The sequence below is a fragment of the Danio rerio genome, chromosome 16 (genome assembly GCF_049306965.1).
Source record: "Danio rerio strain Tuebingen ecotype United States chromosome 16, GRCz12tu, whole genome shotgun sequence".
In the NCBI taxonomy this organism is placed as follows: Eukaryota; Metazoa; Chordata; class Actinopteri; order Cypriniformes; family Danionidae; genus Danio; species Danio rerio.
Window position 1 is genome coordinate 40,516,745 of NC_133191.1, and position 21,100 is coordinate 40,537,844.

At 33.0% G+C, this 21,100-nt stretch overlaps 1 long non-coding RNA gene across 3 annotated transcripts; it reads right to left on the reverse strand.

Moving 5' to 3' along the window:
- Window positions 1-13,682: 13,682 nt before the first annotated feature.
- LOC141378285 (uncharacterized) lies at window positions 13,683-18,916 on the reverse strand. Of its 3 annotated transcripts, XR_012392394.1 has the most exons (4): window positions 18,640-18,767; window positions 18,320-18,404; window positions 15,112-15,212; window positions 13,683-14,845 (listed from the first exon to the last, which is right to left on the reverse strand). It is a non-coding gene; the product is annotated as an uncharacterized lncRNA (long non-coding RNA). The 3 variants fall into 3 exon arrangements; XR_012392395.1 differs by lacking the exons at window positions 15,112-15,212; window positions 18,640-18,767 and adding an exon at window positions 18,803-18,916; XR_012392393.1 differs by lacking the exon at window positions 15,112-15,212.
- Between the last annotated feature and the right edge of the window lie 2,184 nt (window positions 18,917-21,100).

Genomic DNA, 21,100 nt, shown 5'->3' on the forward strand with positions numbered 1-21,100 from the left:
GATTGAGACGGAGCTGCATATCCTAACTGAGTGCACTAAATACTCTGAGATCCGGGAGAAATTCTACCCGATAATCCAACACATACAAAACAACTTTGAGTCCCTGTCGAACAGAACCCATCTTACTGGGGGAGTGTGTGTGCTGCTGTGTGTTCACCCAACAATACCCGCTCCTGTCTCCAACACACAAATACTGGAACTCTTTATGTGGACTTACTTTTGATAATAGGCTACTATTATTACCTTTATCCTGTTTAATGTTATCAAAAATCTATTTTTATTATTATTTTTTTTATTCTATTTTTATTTTTATTAATCTTTTTTTATTATATGTTATTTTCATATTTGTTTTCACTACTGCCCTTTTTGCACTCTCTTGTTTGTGAGACGTGCACTGCTTTGGCAAAACGAATGTACAGTTACTTGTCATGCCAATAAAGCACCTCAAATGTGAAAATAGCCTAGGCAACAAATAACAAATAATAGTCTAATAATAACAAAAAATGCCCTTTTCATTTTCATACAATAGGCCTATGTGTGGGTTTTGACAATATGTGTTTAATTAAGCTATAAAGATCAGATGAAATGCATAGTGAAATATGAAATAAATGTCTCTTTTGCTGAAAATTTAATTAATCTATATATTTATTATTTTAAAAATCAACTCATTTTTGCCCAGAGAAAGAGGCGCACGGCACTAGCGGACATGGGGTGCTTTTTCAAAAAAAGACGTACAGTAACTTGCAGCTGAACTATGCACAGTTTGGGGAAAAAAGGATATAGTGATGCATGTCCCCCAAAACCCCTAGTTTCTCTGTCGCAGATCCATCATTTGAAGGCAATTCAAATGTACCATCTCTAAAAATAAAAAAGGCCGCTTACGCGGCATTTGTGTTTATTATTACCATATTTTTATTTTATTATTATTAATTTATTCATTCATTCATCATTCATTATTTTTTTTTCGGTTTAGTCCCTTTATTAGTCTGTGATCGCCACAGCGGAATGAACCGTCAACTTATCCAGCATATGTTTTACGCAGTGGATGGCAGGAGGGCCAGCTGGGGCTTCGGGACGGAGTAAAAGGAAAGGCGGAATTTGCCCCGAGTCTGGGAAAGATGGCTTGCCGTAATTACACTAGTTTTTCTATCGCACACATGTGCCAAACACATAAACAAATAAATAAAAAAGGAAAAGAAAACATCTAGACTTATAGGCTGAGGTCTTTTTGCTTATAATCGCCCTTATGTTTCCGTTTTAAATGTAAGGCTGTTGCATAGAATAATACAATTTTAATGTATAAGTGATTTTGCTGTGTCTCCCTTGATGTTTCAATAACGCATAATAATCTACACAAAGACACGGCAGACATAAAGGTTGTGTGTGAGAGACCGAGCAAAAGAGCGCTCTCTTCACAGCTCTGTTGATGCTGCTAGCGGCTTCTTTCTTTTTGTTATTTATTTTGCAGATAATACACCATATGAATACAACAGAAAGACATAAAACTTTACAAATTACCTTTTGTAGACTCAAAACAAGTGTCATATCTTGATAAGCCTCAGCCACATTGAAATATAATTTAAAGAATTACATTATCGGATATAATAAAATCGCATTAAATAAATAAACCAATATAAAACAAGCAAAATCAAGCTATAACAGTTTAGGTAGGCCTATATAGCCTACATAAATAAAACCGTTAAAGCCAAATCAAACTTTTATTTTACAAGATATTTTCTTTTAAAAGATTTTAGATATTTTCTAAAAACAATAAACACCAGAGAAGGTTTAGAATATTATTTATAAAGTATTTGGATATGATGATAATAATCAAATTGTGCAAACAGAACATTTTTGGGAACACGTTTCAGGTCTCTCCAGTGCATTTGGGCTGAATGTTTGACTGTGTCTAAATGAGGATGTTATAAAATACATTTTCTACCGAGTTATTAACGGATGCACGATTCCAACAGTCGGGGGACGTTCTGGGGGCTGGGTTTGCGTTACGCGATGCGAGCTATAGACCGACAGTGGAAATGCGACATGATTTCGGTCTCACTGATGCCCATTAACACCTGAAAGACAAGCTTTTGGTTATGAGATGGGGGAAGGGGTATGTCTCCACCCTCAAGTGTTTTCCACAAACATGGTTACACAAAATCCAAAACTCCCGAGGACGGATGGTGTAACCGTAGCAAAACCTATGCGTTTTAAAACCAAACCGCATTAAATATGGGGCCTTATGAAAATGAATGTTTCTATGCACAGCAACTTCTGGACTGAACTACTTGTTATTTAAAATATCTGTATTACGCTCTAGCATTCGCCAAAACGAATTTGTACATAAAAACACCGAACATAGCCTAGCTGAATAGGGTGTTGCCTGCTGAGCCATGACAGCAGCAGACAATTCCGCACGACCATAAAGCCTTCACCCGACAGTTATTTTCTAATATTCACAACGCGAGCCACAACAATAGACATGCCATGCCCATCATCCTTACAGACAACTTCGCTTTAAACTGTATTAAGGTCCCATTTACACTGCACAGCAGTTTTATATAAAACCTTAATGATACATATAACAGGCTACATTTTGATGGTGAAATAACCTTTTAAACGATGGCTTTTTATTTCAGTATTCAAACATTAAATAACGAATGCATCAAGTGAAATAACGAATATGCAAAAACACATGTATATAAATATAAAGGACTATTATAATTAGCAAAATGCTGCTCTATTTATCTTTGTATTTTTATAATTTTATTATTGTTATTTTTAATATTTTGAATTAATTAAAGCTATAGACAAATACTGCTTGACATTTTAGAAAATGTTTTGCGTATACCCAGTACCGAGAACAAACAAACAAAAGCACATGGCTTGTTAATCAATTTAATCAAGCTCTAGCCACGAATAAAATAATAGACTATTATTTTAATATTTTAGACGACGGGTTAGTAATTATACTATAAATGGTTATGTTCAGATCAATGAAATAATAACTTTAATAATTCTGCTTTGCAATTTTTTATTCATTACCAACATCACTAAACCATACATTTGTTTTATAAGTTAACCAAATATTTGCAGAGATTCAGCAGTTTTTTTTCTGACGCGTTTGCCAGTCATGCCAGTCAGTGAAAAAAAAGTAACCGTGGCCCCGTTTGCAGGTATTCAGATTCGATTTTATTAATCTGATTCAACTTTTATTATTTACAGGACATAAAAATGCAATTAAAAGTTTCAAATCAATGTGCATTGTCCTTTACCATGCAAATAAAAAAAAAAAAACATTGTTATACACCATAGCCTGTAGCCTATAAAATGGCCGCAAATCTTTTTAAATGCATTAAAAAGCAAGCGCATATTAGCCGTACCTTGAGTTTGTTCACATTCTGCCTGTATTAACATGCATGCTGTATTTTAATATAGCTTATTTCGATGAATTAGCTCTAACTGACAGCTTTTTCTTCTTTTTCAGCGGTTATGCTTGCATTATATTTCACACGCATATGCAAGGTGACTGAAATTGAAATTCAAATACAAAACATACTGAGCCATTAAGTAAAAAAACAAAACAAAACAACAGTTATAGCTACTTTAAAGGAGAACATTGACGTTTTGGAAAAAAAAAAAAAACTGAACTGAAACTAAATTATTAAAAAATAAACCTGCTAGACTTAATTTATGTCCTGCGGCAAAAAATATTTTTATTATAATCTGCTTAAAATAGGTCAATTTATTTATTTATTTATTTTTTGCTTTTGATGAAGCTGCATTCAACTTAAGCTCAATGTCGGCAATGTCTTTAAATAAATAATATATCTAGGCCTATTTTCATTATTCATTAATTTTCATTATTCGTTTATTATTATCTACAATTGTTGAGACATAAAATGAGATAGTAAACTATATACAACAACGAAAATGTAAGTAAAACAGAAATAAAAACATAAATGAAAAAGTCTTGTCTTAGTCCTGTCAAAATAGCAAACACTGAACATCTCTCTATATTTAGGTTAAAAGACAGCTTTATTCATTTATTTATTTATTTATTTATTTATTTATTTAAGACTACTTATTTGTACTGAATGTTTATGCTTTCATTATAGTTGCAAAAATATCAGAAATTGATCTCGCACGCGCAGGGAAAAAAGGCAATTATGCCACACATGACTTGCATCGCTCTCATGCCAAGTTTTGAGGATAAATTCGCATTTAGATGCTGCTTGAAATAAAATAAAACTATCAAAAAGCACATTAAAGACTTTAATAAAAAATTAAAACATTCATAAAGGAGTATCTTATGGAAAAACACCACGGGCTCTGCTTTCGGTTTTAAAAGAATCAAGCAGCTTTAAAAATATATATAATTTGCTGAAGAGAAATGACACGAAAAAAAAATAAATAAAAAGATTAAACATATCGGGACTGTTAAAAGAAAATTCCTCTTTGATATTCATTCGACTCCGATACATCAGCTAAGATTATGAATGACGGAGTGTCTCTCCTGCTTCAGCAGCGTGTCCCGCTGGTTAAACGATGAGGCGGAGAGAATGCGCTGCTTTGTGAACCTAACGCGCCATTATTTTAATTCTATATTCGTGAAGAATGAGCCAACCGCATATGCTTAGTCCTGTTGGTCGGGACTCTGCTTTATAACTTAGTTTATTACAATAATCACACTTAGCTTTGCCATCGTTCTTCACATGTTGCCACTCGGCACATCTTGCGCTCCATCTTTAAACAAATGTTTACATTATTGAGGTGCTCTCCGGCGGCAAAGTTTCTGGCAGAGTAGCGAGTGAAAAAATGTGCTTGCAGAAATTGGAATCAAAATTTAAATTATATAACAAGCATCGTATTCTTTCTAATCCTCGCCCAGTTTTAATACAAGTTGTGTTTTTTATATTTGTGGCTGTGAAGTTTATTAAGAATATATATATATATATACATATAGCCTACTTTATTTTTTTTATACTTTAAGTGATCTGCTTGAGGTAGGTCACGTTTATCAATGGTAAGTTTTAGCCTAAGTTTACATCAATAACATAATGTGCATTGTCCTTTACCATACAAAAAAAAAGAAAAAAAAAACATTATTATACATAGTTGCCTGTAGCCTATAAAAAGGCCGCAAATGCATTAAAAGGCAAGCGCATATCTTAGCCTTGAGTTTGTTCACACTCTGCCAGTATTAACATAAATGCTGTATTTTAATATAGCTAATTTTGATGAATTAGCTCTAACCTTTGACAGCTTTTTCTTCTTTTTCCGCGGTTATGCGGCATTATATTTCACACACATATGCAAGGTGACTGAATATGAAGTTAAAATACAAAACATACTGAGCCATAAGTAAAAAAAAAAAAAAAAAAAAACCAAAACAACAGTTATAGCTACTTTACAGGAGAACATTGACGTTTTGAAAAAAAAAAGCAAAAAAAAAAAACTGAACAGAACTGAAACTAAATTATTAAAAATAAAATAATATATAAATATATATAATATATAAAAATATTTTTATTATACTTTTAGTGATCTGCTTAAGGTAGGTCAATTTATTTTTCTCAGTGTTTCACGTACTGTACGGCAATGTCTTTAAATAAATAATTTATTTAGGCCTATTTTCATTATTCATTTATTTTCATTATTCGTTTATTATTCGTTTATGTACAATTGTTGAGACATAAATGAGATAGTAAAATATAATCAACAACGAAAATGGAAATAAAAACAGAAATAAAACATAAATGAAAATGTCTTGTCTTAGTCCTATCAAAATAGCAAACACTGAACATCTTTCTATATTTAGGCTGCTTTATTTATTTATTTATTTATTTATTTATTTATTTATTTATTTATTTAAGACTACTTATTTGTACTAAATGTTTGTGCTTTCATTTTAGTTGTCTTTTACTTCTTCAATTCTATTTTCCAAAACGAATCCTCTTTGCACTTAAAAAGTTTACAATAAAGCGTGTTAACAAATTTTAAATGATTAATGAAGGAATTATAATGCTTTGACTTATTGTTTAATATCATTTACAAGCACAGTAGCTGTATGGGCTATTTCTGTCCGTTCGCATCCCGTCCCTTTGCGCCCCCTGGCGGCTCATTCACAAACTGCGGTCATACACTAAAAACAGAGCGGCACCTATTTCAAACGGCGGCGGTACAAGCCGCGGCGTTAATAGCCACTTTGAACTCTCACCTACTGTATCTTCACATACAATATAAACTTCAGCTGGAAAATCTTCTCCTATTGATTTTCTTAAATCATAACCTAAACATAATCTTGTTTTGTCTTCATATGTAATTATTGCCTTTAGATTCCATCAAAAATTATTAGTCATTTATACATTTATTACTACTTTAAATTTAAATAGAAATGTCTAGGACAGATTGTATATTACAGTCAATGTTTCTATTAATGCTCCTATTTTTACACAAACTTTTCAATAGTGTTTAATACCTATTTCTGCATCGAGTGTTTTTTCTTTCTGGGCAGATCTACATCTGATTTAATTTGAACCCTCACTGTGCTGGCTGATTTCATCTGCATCTCAGTCCTGTAATGACAATCATTTAGTTGGAATTTGACACTTCTTTCCTTTACTAATTTATTTTCTGATATATATATTAATTTCTTTTTTATCTTTGAGTTATTTTCTTTTGGCTCATAATTATTTCCTAAGGCACTCCCATTAAACTAGTTGTTTATACAATTTTGATGCACTTTTTTATCAGCTGGCTAAAACTTACTGTATGCTTTGTAAATTTCTCTCTGTTTTAATTATTATTCCTTAATTTTTTTTCTAATTATTTTTCACATATGTTTTCATGTAAAATATTATCTTTTTCTTAAACACTGTTCTCTTTCAATTTTTCTCATAGCAATTTAGAACTGTTACTTTCTGACCTTATGTCCTATGAATTTATTTCAAATTGTTATTTCAATCTTTCCTTTAACTATAAATCATTTTTCTAGATTTGAATTTTTCCAGTTTTCACTATCCAATATTGATTTAGGCCATTCACAATACAATTATGTTAAGATTTTCCTTTACTTGATTTGAACTTAAATACTTAGTTCCATTCTTATTTATTCTCCAAATTATGTATTGCCTTAGCAAAAGCTTTTTCTTTAGTCACCACCCTGCATTGTAATTTATCCTTCTATGTTTAAGGAACTTTTATTAAGCCTACTGAAACTTAAACTCAAATTATTTACCATTCATCATAATATATAATTTCATCATTTAAAGTTTCACCTTAAAATTACCTTATAACACTTTTTTTTTTTTTTTTTTTTTTTTACAAATTTGCATGATAATAATTTCTCTAAAATTGACAGGAGTCTGATTTGATATTTGATACAAGAATGGGTAGCTAAACTTTTGTTCTTAATTTTCCTTCTGTAATGCTTGAACGTAATTTGGACTAGGAGCTACTTTGAGATGGACTGTCAGGCTATCCCCCCTCGCAACCTGAGACAACTAGCTCCAGATTGGTGCAACAGTCTTTTCTATGTTGTCCTGAACTTCCTTCATATCAGGGCACAGTGTTTCCCCCTCTCTCTTTGGGCTGGCTTCTTTATTTGACTCAGCTGATGTAAAGTTCTGGTGGAGAGTTTTTTCTTTTTGATCAGTTCATCAGTCTCTTGTTAGTGTCTCTTTTGAATGTCTCTGAACAAATGTAGCTTTTTCAGTCCTCAGTAAATCCTGGGCAAAAAGTTCATGTCAAAAGTGTCCACAGCCATTTTGCTTTGTGTTTTTTCACACACCTTTCCATTTGCCAGTATACTCAGAGATGTCTGGTAGGTACGAGACTACAGTCCCCCAAAGTTCATCCATACGTCCTCTTAATTAATATATATAGAATTTAGCTCATGACTTAATAAATTATTTTTTTTCCCATTTTTTCCTTCATCAAATAAAGACTCCTTTTATCCAATTTTTTTTAATTAATTAATTTATTTATCTATTTTTGTTTGCTGTTTAACAACTTATTTTTTCTAATTCTCAATCATTTTTATCATATGTAAATATGCTTAATTTTCTATTTGTTAAATGTTCTTATAATTAATTTCTTTGGCTTTAGATTGTGCTTCACTTATTTTTCCTAATCTTATTCTAGTTTTTCCTCACTAGTTACATTACATCTTACACTATTTTAATTTCTCTAACATTTCCATACCTGTTTTAATTCAACAGTACTATATGGTGGCCTAATGTCTAATATACCTGTTCAAAATCCTTACTGCAATAGCTTCAAGTTCATAGTACTATTTTACCTCTACATGTTTGTTTACTTTAAGCATTTTTCCTATCTGAAATGCAATTTTTAATTCTCAATTACCTTTTAAGTACATAAAATATGAACTATATAATTTTTGAACTCACTATTATGTTCTTTCATTTCTCCTCAGTGTCTATGCTTTACATCTGACTCGCTGCTTTTACTACAAATAGCTGTTGTCTCAGATGACAGCCTGTAGCTGACTTTAAAACAGATGACAACAGTCAACTTACTCCACAACAATTTTTTTCATTGCACTTAAACATAATTTTATCTTTTAAAGCCAAATCTTAGTTTCTTTTAAATGTTACTGTTTTTTTTTCTAATTTTTATTTTATCTGTTTAATATATATATATATATATATATATATATATATATATATATATATATATATATATATATATATATATATATATATATATATATATATATATTAAACATCTTCTCTTTTTATTCTATTAAACAAAGTTTGGAATTCTTTTTTCTCCATTTTCCTATGCTTCTTTTCCCTTTTTAAAAATTAGCATTTTTGTCTCTTAGATTTTCCTAATTCATTTTTCTTTAAACTTATTTTCCTTAAACATTTGATCATTAACTCTTCAATTAATCCATATTTATTAAAGTTTTCTCTTCTAATTCTTTATTTACTCAAATCATCAACTTATCTATTTTTATTCATACTGATTTAGTAAATTTATTTCCTGATCAATATAACTATTAATCTCCATATGTAGTTATTTCTATGCTTCAATTTTTGAATTTCTTAATATTTATTAGTCTAACTTCCAGTTGCATTTTTATTAACACTTTTTATTTATTAAATCTTATTCTATCATTAATATTTTCTTATTTCATTTATCTTATTCATTACTTTATAATATTTCTATTTATTTAATACCTTATAATATATCTTTACTCTTTAGCTTCTTTCTGTCCTGTGAAACTTTTGTTCTTAAAATAGACAGATTCTTACCACTCCTGAAGCAGACCTTCTTCCAGACTGTCGACATGTCAGGAATTTCAGTCCCCTCTCTGCCTATAGTTCATACTTAAAAACACTTCAAACACACAGAGATTATTCAGAAAAATGTTTAACTATATTCTTCTTTTTAGTCTGTGTCTTTCAAATGCAATATGATCTCAATTAACTTTATTAGGCTTAAACCTCCTCTGTATCACAATCTCTTCCCTAAACTGCATCACTCTCTATCTTATTGTTCTTAAATCACACAACATATGCAATCCTTCTTTTATATTATAATATAAAACGATAATTCTTTTAAACTCACTCTTATTGCAAACATACTTTTAAGCACAATCATACTTCTCACTCAGTCTAACTCATCTCTTACACTGTGTAACCTGAACCTCACCTCTATTCTAGTCTCTCTAGATCAAAGTTGAAGGCTTCTAAGCACCCCAGCAACATAGACAAATACACAACTACTTACAATTACATAAATACACCTCACTCCTCTTGAGTGACCTGTCCGAGCAGCCTCTAACCTTAGAGCTATAACCACAGAATTCTCCACTACACTCCTCTTGAGTGACCTGTTACTTCTGCTCCCGTCTTTACTGTTCTTCAGTAAAAATAGCATTTCACAGGATTTGTGCCTTTTTTCCCCCAGCCTCCTGAATAATAATATTTATCATTATTAAAACAGAACGGGTACTCCGAGGTCTTTGCGCGCTTCTCTCTATACCTTAATCTGTTTTAACTTATTAACTGTCACCACACTTTAAGAACTTCCTCTTAAAACTTAAAAATGCTCTATGCATATTCTTCATAATATTAAAAAATTTCCCAAACATGAGTAACAGTTACTAGTTAACGTTTATCCTATCCGTCAAGGCCCTCTTAGGAAAACACAGATCATTTGCATGCAAATTGTTATTTTCTCCTGGTATTCAAAACCCCTTTGTTTTCCTTTTATATCTTTACTTTTACTTTTTTAGTTTTACTTGTAGTTCGTTATAGCTGGAGAAACAGTTCAAGTGACTTTTTTACCGTTACAAGCAGGTCCTTGGTAGAAAAAACACAAACGTATAAGCTTAAAATTGCTTACCGTTTTTTATCGTGGCCACATATTTGTGTTTTTCCTCCAAGCCCCAGCATGTCCAGTGTCACCCGTTCGTCTCTGTCCAGCCCCACGTTGGGCGCCATTTGTGGTAAATATTGACTTCTCATTAATTACAAATTATCAGACCAGAGGTTTTGAATATCAGAAAATAGACTTTCTTCTCCATAATAAAGCCGAGAAAGAGCAGAGCAGACCCCAGAGCATTCTGAAGTCTCTCCTGGACACCTTCCAAAGTCTCTCCTGCACCTTCTAAAGTTTCAGTGTGTTTGTTACAATTTTTATACAGGATTATTTGACACACCCCTAAGTCTCTTTTTAACTCTTGACCATTTTTGAATAGGTTTTTAGTCTAAGGGGTCCTGCTATTCTTGGCTCTCAGCCCACTAGCTCATGTCAACAGAGATGTTACAGGTCTATGTCAGCAAAGTATAGATGCAACTTATGCAAAGGAACTAAGTGTTTACATACATTGTCATGATAGGATAATAACTTGATAATATGTTACTCATTCTAACTTCTGACACATATAGCTTCATAGAAGTATTTAACATAAATAATCAGTGCTTTACATATTCAGTTATTCTACACAATCAGTCACTCAGCCTTCTCCTAGTGTTGCTCCTGTGCAGGCATACTCATCTTACACAGACATATCACTGTATTTTTAACACAGGCTGGCATGTTTGCTGCAAACACTACATACATTTTGAGAAGAGAAAATTAACTGCTTTACACTTAGAAAATACTTCATACAGAGAGAATAGAAATCTTCTTCAGTGTGACCTAGTTTTTTATTGAATATAGACTCCGACTGAGCAGATAGAACAGGCACTTAGCAGGTAACCGAAATGACATCTCTGATGAAGACAGTGCATCTGCAACAACAGCACTAGTAAGAAAATATAAAGAAATCCTATTTTTTCCTATTTAATTTTATTTAATTCAGAAGAAAATTAACTTGTTTGAATTTATTTTTTATATAGTTTTATATTTGTCTTTATTTCTTTACTCATTTGTTAATAGAAGATTCCAAAGCTTTCTGCCTTGAGGAGCTGTTTGCTGTGGAGGACATGGCAATTGAAGCAAGAATGCAGACCAGCGTCAGCAGCACTACAGAGGAGATATAGAGATAATAAATAAGTACAGACTGCTTCCGTCTACACTGTCCTCAGTAAGTCCAGTAACCTGGTGGTGGGACATAAATGACACTCTGCCAATGCTTTCAGAATTGGCATCAAGGTATCTTTGCATGCAAGCATCATCCACAACCTCAGAGCGTACATTTTCCACTGCTGGGGACATTATCAGCCAGGAGCGGGCTTGTCTGTCTCCTGAAAAAGCAGACATGCTCATTTTTCTGAAGAAAACTAATTTCAGTTGATCCTAAAAGATTAGTTCACCAAAAAATGAAAATTCTGTCATTAATTACCCTAATGTTGTTCCAAACCCATAAGATCTTTGTTTATCTTCAGAACACAAATAAAGATCATTTGGACTTAATCCAAGAGCTTTCTGATCCTCCCATAGATTTACTGGATAAGCATTTATCAATGCCCCGAAAGGAACCAAAAACATAATGTGGCGAGTAGGGTTGGGCATCGTTTGGGTTTTTTCGATACCGGTGCCTAATCGATACTTTTAAAACGATACCGGTGCCAAAACGGTGCCTGAATCGATACTTTTTAGCCCCAAAATGATGGTGGATGACTCTACAAAATAATTTTATTTGACAAAATATTTTTAAAAATAATTTTAACAGAACAATATGATTACAGTTTAAAGTAAACATAAATTCATACTGTATTACATTAATACATTTCCTTTGATCATTTGTTGGTGAGCATGAATTTAAGATTTGCATTATGAAATTACATTAGCTTACTATTAACCTGTGGGGGCGGGCAGGGGCCACGTACTTTTAGGAGCACATTTTAACATATATATCACAAAATACTTAACATTATTCATAGTCATTTTTGTTCATGCATCACTCTGCAGTCTTCATAAACAAGATAATTAAATAACTTAAACTCAAAATAATCTTCCTTGTTTATTTATTTGACAAGTAACGTTATACGGGTGTTGGAGAACACATTTCTAGCATTCAAGTACATCAAGGCACATTGCTGCACCTGTAAACTTTAACAGGCCTACAGCTGAAGTCGATTTATTTTGCCCTCCCATTCATTTACAATAATGTTTCTGAAAGTGTTTACACTGTTTCCTAAAAAATAATTATTCTGGAGTAATAATAAGTGCTATTTTTTATTGTTTATTTCGTGCATTAATAATGACCTAAACACATTGAATGACAGTAAAAATTTTACTCAATAAATGCGTTAAAAATATCAACTGATTTATATATAGTCATTCAAATGAACTTAAAACGATAAAAAACTGCAACAAACATTTATTTAGGCCCGAACTACAAAACCAAATGTAAAACAATTTTAGTATCAGTTTTGCTTAAGTTGCACGCTAGTGTTGCAGGAGAGGGGAGTGGTCGATTTAAGACTAGCTATTTACGGGAGTTGTAGTCCATAGCGAAGTGTATTGTGGGTAGTGTAGTTCGACACGCATGCTGGATGATGTGAGCTCGCTGTGTGCTGTGCTGTGCTGCTGAAACTGAGGAAGAAAGTTTTACTCGGCTTTGTTTTATGTTCACTCAAGTTATTCCACCCGAGAGCTGTTCATAACTAGATAGAATAGACATAGAGATAGATTGATCTCTGCAGAAGCTGCCGGAGAGCTGCGCGCTGCAGACGCAGCTGGTGTGAAAGGCAAACGGCTGTGTGCTGCTTCTGCTCTCCATACGCGCTGCTCATGCGCTACTTTCGCTTGTGGTGTGAAACAGGCGTAACGTCCTTGCTGCAGCACCAAAATTAGGCACTGAAATTCATACGCTGATTTAATAATGGTACGTATCGGTTACCTAGCAGGTTTCGGTCCCCAATCCTAGTGGCGAGTATGCTGATGCCACGTCGCCTTGGTCCCGGATTAACCCCAGCTGTCACTTAATCAGCACGGATCGATCCCAGCTGGAGCTCATCAGCAGACACTCGTATAAGCCATCCCCAAACACAAGGAAGACGAGCTTCATTTCACTCAATAGCCGCATTTCCACTATCGGGCCAGTGCGAGCCAGGGCTTTAATCGGGCCGGGCCGGGCCAATAGCCCGGGAGGTTGAGAAATGAGACCGAAATCATGTCGCGTTTCCACTGTCGGGCTAGTAGCTCATGTCGTAAATATTGACTTCTCATCAATTACAAATTATCAGACCAGAGGTTTTGAATATCAGAAAATAGACTTTATTCTCCATAATAAAGCCGAGAAAGAGCAGAGCAGACCCCAGAGCATTCTGAAGTCTCTGTGTTGCTCCTGTGCAGGCATACTCATCTTACACAGACATATCACTGTATTTTTAACACAGGCTGGCATGTTTGCTGCAAACACTACATACATTTTGTGAAGAGAAAATTAACTGCTTTACACTTAGAAAATACTTCATACAGAGAGAATAAAATCTTCTTCAATCCCTCCTCTTAAGACTTTAGTCTTAATATTATTGTCTTTTAACCCCAAAGTGCAATTTCATAATCCAGTTCTCTTAATTACCTCTATCTAGTGTCTGATATTAGCCACATAGCTGTTATCAATTGACTAGATTATACCACTGTACTTTGACAGAAGTCCAGCCAAACATCTTCCCTTTCTTTTTTGATTTGAAGGAAGTAAAAGACTGTACTCTCTTTTTCTCTTAACACATCAAAGACAACAATGTTTTAAGCATAAGTATTCAGTTGGTTCAGTGCTAGCTGCTAGTTTTCACACTCATGTAGAATATACTGAAGTGATATTATATATAGGTACCATGAAAGCAATATGCAAACAAAATCAATATGCAAATGTAAAAAGCATCAAATGTTGATCTTGATCTTTGCTCATCCTTGTTTCTCTTCTTCTGAGCTATCAGCATCTTCACTTGACTTTAATAGATGTTAATGGAGATGTGTGGTTGAGAGTCTGAGTTCTGGAATCTGCAGTTGTGCATTCATCATCCCTTGATTTGTGGCACTTCTGTATGTGGTATTCAGGCACATTATTAGAATCACTCTTTTCTTTGCTCTGATAAACTCTTGCTTCCACACGTGGCACTTAGTAGTTAAGAGCTTTGGAATATTCAGGCTCCTCTGTTTCCAGTCAGCTTTCCTTTGCTGGAGTTGTTCCCTTTCGCTCCTTTGAGGCATTGGTACCTCATCAATGGCATCCCCTTTGGCAGCTGTTGGATTTCATCCAGATATGGTCCTTTATATAGTAATCCAGATATAGTAACCCTCATCCAGATATGGTCCTTTCCTCCTGAGCTCCCCAGAGCATCCACAGATAGACTCGATCAGCTGGACCAATTGGACCTTATATCTCTGCTCTCTCACATGGCTCCTTTCTGGTTTCCTGCACAGATATCGCTTTGCACATAGCAATTATTTGTTTCTTCATAAAAGTCCCTACTATATTAGACATCTTTGCAAACCATTCCAAGAGGTTATGTGCATGGTTATATGTGAGATTATATGCCAGGTTTTATGCAAAGTTTCATGTGGTTTCTTGCAAGGGTCATGCGGTTTCTTGCAAGGTTTCTTTCAAGGGTCGACCCAATAGCAGTTCATGCGATGCGGTGTTAGATGCTTGTTTCTGTCAGTTTCCATGCCATCACTCACCAATGCACTTGTAAACACATTAATCCCATTAAGTTTATTATTTTCAAATATTTCATTGAGCGTTGGTCTTGATGGATCATCTTCATCTCTTTCAGCCATTTCTGGTAATTGAGCATAATACAATTATTCTCTCTTTTGCTTTATTCATAATTTTTCATACTTCTTTAGATGTTTTTATTTATTGATCATTCATTAACTTCATGAATGCAAACCCATTATGAACTTATTTCTGAAGGCATTTCAAAATTTAGGAAAGACTTCTCTTGTCACAGATGTAATAACTGTTCCTGCTTCATAATTTGCTTCTAGTATTACTCCAATCATCTACTCATCATAGTTTCTTAACAGTGCTTGTTTACAGAATAATTCTCTATCTAGTCAACACCAAAAACAGTCATCATCTCACTGTTTGGAGCAATGGTCTCCACTCAAGTCTTTTAATTGAACTAGAGCTCTGTGAAGCTGTAGATAATTCAATCATCCACATATTGTGACAGTGTCCATACTATGATCTTCTCCCTTATTATAACCCTTTATGCATTCTGGTGTATACAGTATATGCTATTCACCAAGCTACACAAGTACAAACAAGTTTCTACCCTCCTCTGGTAGTTACCTAAAATAAACTCAATAGAAACCAAACCACTTGAAATATTTATCATCCAAAAGAACATATCTTTACATACAATATTAACTTCAGCTGGAAAATCTTTTCTTATTGATTTTCTTAAATCATAACCTAAACATTAAGCCTCTTTTATCTGTCTTGATTAACCATTTATTTTAACTATCAAATTAACTTCAATTAAATATTATTAGTTACTTATAATTTATTACTACTTTAAATTTAAATAGAAATGTCTAGGACAGATTGCATATTACATTATCTAGATGTTTCTATTAGTGCTCCTATTTTTACACAAACTTTTCAATAGTGTTTAATACCTATTTCTGCATTTAGTGGTTTTCTTTATGGGCAAATCCACATCTGATTTAATTTTAACCCTGACTATGCTGGCTGATTTTATCTGCATCTCAGTCCTGTAATGACAATCATTTAGTTGGAATTTGACACTTCTTTCTTTTACTAATCAATTTTCAGAGCTATATATTAATTCCTTTTTCGTCCTAATTTATGGTACTGTCTTTTGGCTAACATTTATTTCTTAAGGCATTCTCATTAAACTAGTTGTTCATACAATTTTGATGCACTTTTTTATCAGCTGACTAAAACTTACTGTATGTTTTGTAAATTTCTCTTTGCTCTGTTTTAACTATTATTCCTTAATATTTTTTTTCAATATATTTTTCACATATGTTTTCATGTGAAACAATATCTTTTTCTTAAACACTTTTCTCTTTCAATTTTTCTTATAGTAATTTAGAACTGTTACTTTTTGACCTTATCATGTCCTATGAATTCATTAAAATTGTTGTTTCAATCTTCTCTTTAACTATAAATAATTTTTCTAGATTTGAATTTTTCCAGTTTTCAATATCCAATCTTGATTTAGGTCATTCACAATAATATTATGCTTAGATATTATTGCCTTATCAAAAGCTTTTTCTTTTTCTTTAGTTAGTCTGCTGCATTGTAATTTATCATTCTATGTTTAAGGAACTTTATGATTAAACCAATTGAAACTTAAACCTAAATTATTTAACATTCATCATACTATATTATTTAACAATACACATTTAAAGTTTCATCTTAAAATGTAGCTTTTTCAGTCCTCAGTAAAACCTGAGTATGCAGTGCCTGCATCACTGCTGTAGCATGTCACAAGTGTCAACAGCCATTTTGCTCATTGTGTTTTTCAAACACCTTTCCATTTGCCAGTGTACTCAGAGATGTCTGGTAGGTACAAGACTACAGTCCCCCAAAGTTCATCCCTATGTCCTCTTAATTTATATATATAGAATTTAGCTCATGACTTAATAAAATATATATATATATATATTTTTTTTTTTTCCATTTTTTTCATTCATCAAATAAAGACTCCTTTTGTAGTTTAACAACTTATTTTCTCTAATTATTTTTCATTCTCAATCATTTTTATCAAATGTAAATATGCTTAATTTTCTATTTGTTAAATGTTCTTATAATTAATTTCTTTGGCTTCAGATTGTGCTTCACTTATTTTTCCTAATCTTATTCTAGTGTTTCCTCACTAGTTACATTACATCTTACACTATTTTAATTTCTCTAACATTTCCATACCTGTTTTAATTCAACAGTACTATATGGTGGCCTAATGTCTAATATACCTGTTCAAAATCCTTACTGCAATAGCTTCAAGTTCATAGTACTATTTTAACTCCCCATGTTTGTTTACTTTAAGCATTTTTCCTATCTGAAATGCAATTTTTAATTCTCAATTACCTTTTAAGTACATAAAATATTAACTATATAATTTTTGAACTCACTATTATGTTCTTTCATTTCTCCTCAGTGTCTATGCTTTACATCTGACTCACTGCTTTTACTACAAATAGCTGTTGGCTCAGATGACAGCCTGTAGCTGACTTTAAAACAGATGACAACAGTCAACTTACTCCACAACAATTTTTTATTGCACTTAAACATAATTTTATCTTTTAAAGCCAAATCTTGTTTTCTTCAAAATGTTGCTGTTTTTTCTAATTTTTATCTTATATTACTTTATAATATATATTTTTAAACATCTTCTCTTTTAATTCTATTAAACAATGTTTGGACTTCTTTTTTCTCCATTTTCCTATGCTTCTTTTCCTTTTCAAAAATTAGCATTTTTGTCTCTTAGATTTTCCTAATTCATTTTTTTAAGCTTATTTTCCTTAAACATTTGATCATTAACTCTTCAATTAATCAATATTCATTAAAGTTTTTTCTTCTAATTCTTTATTTACTCAAATTATTAACATATCTTTTTTTTATCAATATAACTTAATTTTTTTCCTGATCAATATAACTATTAATCTCCATATGTAGTTATTTCCATGCTTCAATTTTTTTATTTCTTAATATTTATTAGTATAGCTTCTAGTTGCATTTTTATTAACACTTTTTATTTATTAAATCTTGTTCTATCATGTATATTTTCTTATTTCATTTATCTTATTACATTACTTTATATTTCTATTTATTTAATACCTTATAATATATCTTTACTCTTTAGCTTCTATCTGTCCTGTGAAACTTTTGTTCTTAAAATAGACAGATTCTTACCACTCCTGAAGCAGACCTTCTTCCAGACTGTCGACATGTCAGGAATTTCAGTCCCCTCTCTGCCTATAGTTCATACTTAAAAACACTTCAAACACACAGAGATTATTCAGAAAAATGTTTAACTCGTATATTCTTGTTTTTAGTCTGTGTCTTTCAAATGCAATATGATCTCAATTAATTTTATGAGGCTTAAACCTCCTCTGTATCACAATATCTTCCCTCAACTGCATCACTCTCTATCTTATTGTTCATAAAATCACACAACATATGCAGTCCTTCTTTTATATTATAATATAAAACGATAATTCTTTTAAACTCACTCTTATTGCAAACATACTTCTAAACACAATCATACTTCTCACTCGTCCTAACCTCATCTCTTACACTGTGTAACCTGAACCTCACCTCTATTCTAGTCTCTCTAGATCAAAGGTGATAGCTTCTAAGCACCCCAGCAACATAGACAAATACACAACTACTTACAATTACATAAATACACCTCACTCCTCTTGAGTGACCTGTCCGAGCAGCCTCTAACCTTAGAGCTATAACCACAGAATTCTCCACTACACTCCTCTTGAGTGACCTGTTACTTCTGCTCCCGTCTTTACTGTTCTTCAGTAAAAATAGCATTTCACAGGATTCTTGCCTTTTTTCCCCCAGCCTCCTGAATAATAATATTTATTATTATTAAAACAGAACGGGTACTCCGAGGTCTTTGCGCGCTTCTCTCTACTTTATTAATCTGCTTTAATCTCTTAACTGTCACCACACTTTAAGAACTTCCTTTTAAAACTTAAAAATGCTCTAGGCATAATCTTCATCATTAAAAAATTTCCCAAACATGAGTAACAGTTACTAGTTAACGTTTATCCTATCCGTCAAGGCCCTCTTAGGAAAACACAGATCATTTGCATGCAAATTGTTATTTTCTTCTGGTATTCAAAACCCCATTGTTTTCCTTTTATATCTTTACTTTTACTTTTTTAGTTTTACTTGTAGTTCTTTATAGCTGGAGAAACAGTTCAAGTGACTTTTTACCGTTACAAGCAGGTCCTTGGTAGAAAAAACACAAACGTATTAGCGAAAATTGCTTACCGTTTTTTATCGTGGCCACATATTTGTGTTTTTCCTCCAAGCCTCAGCATGTCCAGTGTCACCCGTCTATCTCTTTCCAGCCGCACGTGCGGGCGCCATTTGTCGTAAATATTGACTTCTCATCAATTACAAATTATCAGACCAGAGGTTTTGAATATCAGAAAATAGACTTTATTCTCCATAATAAAGCCGAGAAAGAGCAGAGCAGACCCCAGAGCATTCTGAAGTCTCTCCTGGACACCTTCCAAAGTCTCTCCTGCTACTTCTCCTTTATTTATGTTTTTGACACACCCCTATGTGTCTCTTTTTAACTTTTGACCATTTTTGAATAGGTTTTCTAGTCTAAGGGGTCCTGCTATTCTTGGCTCTCAGCCCACTAGCTCATGTCAACAGAGATGTTACAGGTCTATGTCAGCAAATTATAGATGCAACTTATGCAAAGGAACTAAGTGTTTACATACATTGTCATGATAGGATAATAACTTGATAATATGTTACTCATTCTAACTTCTGACACATATAGCTTCATAGAAGTATTTAACATAAATAATCAGTGCTTTACATATTCAGTTATTCTACACAATCAGTCACTCAGCCTTCTCCTAGTGTTGCTCCTGTGCAGGCATACTCATCTTACACAGACATATCACTGTATTTTTAACACAGGCTGGCATGTTTGCTGCAAACACTACATACATTTTGTGAAGAGAAAATTAACTGCTTTACACTTAGAAAATACTTCATACAGAGAGAATAAAATCTTCTTCACTCATAGCGCGTCACGCAAACACCGCCCACAGAACGTCCCCGAATCAAACGTCACACAACCCGCCCACTTCAGTGGGAATCAGGACAGGCAGATAAAGCACACCATAGAATCATCCCGAAACGAAACCATTAAAATGAAGACAACCGAAACAAACAAATGACACGTTACTGTACAGCATTACATGAAATGTCTATACGCACAGACCTGTGTATTTCCATTCATTACATTTTAGTCGCCGACCGACTGTTGGCATTGTGCATCGAGTGCTCTCGCCACTAACGGAGGGACCCAACACAGAGAGCGCACACATCCATAATATAAAGCCACAGAAATTCTCGTTTATAACTCGATATGGCATGTATTTTATAACATCCTCGTTTTGATAGACATCGTGTTAAGTGTTTCCGGCACAAGAGCGAGTAGCCTAATAAAATATAGCCATATTTGTTGCGCTCGGCAGCTATTCACTAAAGCTCTTCATTTAAAGTTTCATTTATAAATTTAACCACATCATATAAAAACATAAACAGTTGTTTGAGGATAAAGAACACATTTTGTGTTTGGACTTTCCCCCGATGCGTTTAAAGCAGCGAGCACTGCGCAGGACTGAGTGACAGAAAAAAAGGTAGGAAAGATTCTGCTTTCACTCACCCAAATAATGCTCTGTTTGCGCGATTTGATTAATATCATCGCAACCAAATACTTTATAAATAATATTTCAAACCTTCTCCGGTGTTAATTGTTTTTAGAAAATATCGAAAATCTTTTTTTTCAGACAGGTCTTTGTAAAATGAAAGTTAGGATATAAGTGGCTTTAAAACGGTTTGATTTAAGTATTGTATATAGGCTACCTACATATAGCTAGCTTTTGTTTATTTTATATTGGTTTATTTATTTAATGCGATTTATATATA